This window comes from Sinocyclocheilus anshuiensis, unplaced genomic scaffold, assembly GCF_001515605.1.
Source record: "Sinocyclocheilus anshuiensis isolate Anshui unplaced genomic scaffold, SAMN03320099.WGS_v1.1 C32737514, whole genome shotgun sequence".
NCBI classification, from domain to species: Eukaryota; Metazoa; Chordata; class Actinopteri; order Cypriniformes; family Cyprinidae; genus Sinocyclocheilus; species Sinocyclocheilus anshuiensis.
This window is the reverse complement of record NW_015619635.1, coordinates 1-1,373: the sequence shown is the minus strand read 5'-3', so window position 1 is coordinate 1,373 and position 1,373 is coordinate 1. Positions and strand designations below refer to the sequence as shown.

General features: G+C 44.1%; 1 long non-coding RNA gene across 1 annotated transcript; it reads left to right on the top strand.

Moving 5' to 3' along the window:
• Positions 1-151: 151 nt before the first annotated feature.
• On the top strand, positions 152-1,373 carry LOC107682939 (uncharacterized). The gene is made up of 2 exons (XR_001633628.1): positions 152-238; positions 677-1,373. It is a non-coding gene; the product is annotated as an uncharacterized LOC107682939 (long non-coding RNA).

The following is a 1,373-nucleotide window of genomic DNA, read 5'->3' as shown; positions in this document are numbered from 1 at the left end:
AGCCAAATATTGTCCGATCCTAACAAACCATACATCAATGGGAAGATTATTTTTTCAGCTTTCAGATAATGCAGACATCTCAAATTCAGAAAATTGACCGTTATGACTGGTTTTGTGCTCCTGGGTCACATATGTAGCTTTTTTTGTTTTTTTGTAATTAACCTGCTGCTTTCTTGTTTCAGGAGTTCTGGTTACGGCGATCGTGGCAGCTCTTACAGAGATGGTTATGATAGTTATGGTACGTATTAGTTTGCTCCGCTCTGAAATCCCCATATAAGCATGCCGGCTGTGCTCGTGTCGCCGCGGATGAGTCAAACCGGCTTTTCTAGAACTGTGGGGTGAGTTAGTCACGAGTCAGTGTAACTACGTACTTTGTTTTTTTTGTTTTTTTTTTGTATGCATATAATAAACCTAAAAATGCTTTGAAATGGCCCAGTTTTAATTTGGATTTAAAGTTTCCGGCCACGTAATTGGACTCGTCATATTGCAGAATCTGAATAGAGTCGTGAAAGCCCAAATGCAGGACACTCGAACCCTGATCGTCCACGTCTGCCCGGTTGCTCTCCAAGTCCAGCCCGGTCGATCTCATGTTTGATTAGTGGGTTAGTGGAGGGGTTGTCTGTCTTAAACCTGTTAAGATGCTTGAGTGTCTTCATGTGTGATACTTCCTCCTCAGCTGTACACGAGTAAAGCCCAAGACCCGACGCGTCAGCGGCCGAGCGTTTCTAAAGACTCATGGATCTGTTCTTGGATTTGTTGTAGCTGTTCTCCCTGTTTCTGTTCTGTTCTTGTATTCTGAGGGAAAGGCCGCTTTCTGTTCACCGGCTGTGAATGAATGAATGAATGTCTGTCGATGGGTTCCTCTTCTGCCTCGTTTGAATCCTTAAACTCATCATCCCGAGCCTCACTGTCATGTTAGCGCTCACCTGTGCTTCTATGGGGAGTCCAGAGAGCGTTGGCTCTCCTGTTTATGTTACTGATGCGCAGCCGCTGTCATTACGAGCACGGCTCCTTCTGTTAGCTGTAAGCCATTGATTTGTCCATGTCCCGTATCCAAAAAGTCACTTCCTTTCAGGCTGGTGAGCTGCGCATTGGATGGCTGGCACTGGCGCTGCGGTTCTTGAGCCTTGCTGAGGTATCTGTCTGTCTGTCGCTGCTCCTCGCACCCTGCATTTTAACCATGGACTCTTGACTAATCTATCTATCAATCATTTACTTGAAAGAGAACCAGAAATTGTTAACAGTACACTCCAGAACTGGGAAAGAAATCCTTGTGCTCTTGTTTCCTTTGTATGAAAATTTGACTCACTATTTTGTTTTATTTTTATTTTTTTGCTTTTCAATTGTGGCTTCATGGAGCCTATTAAACGAAA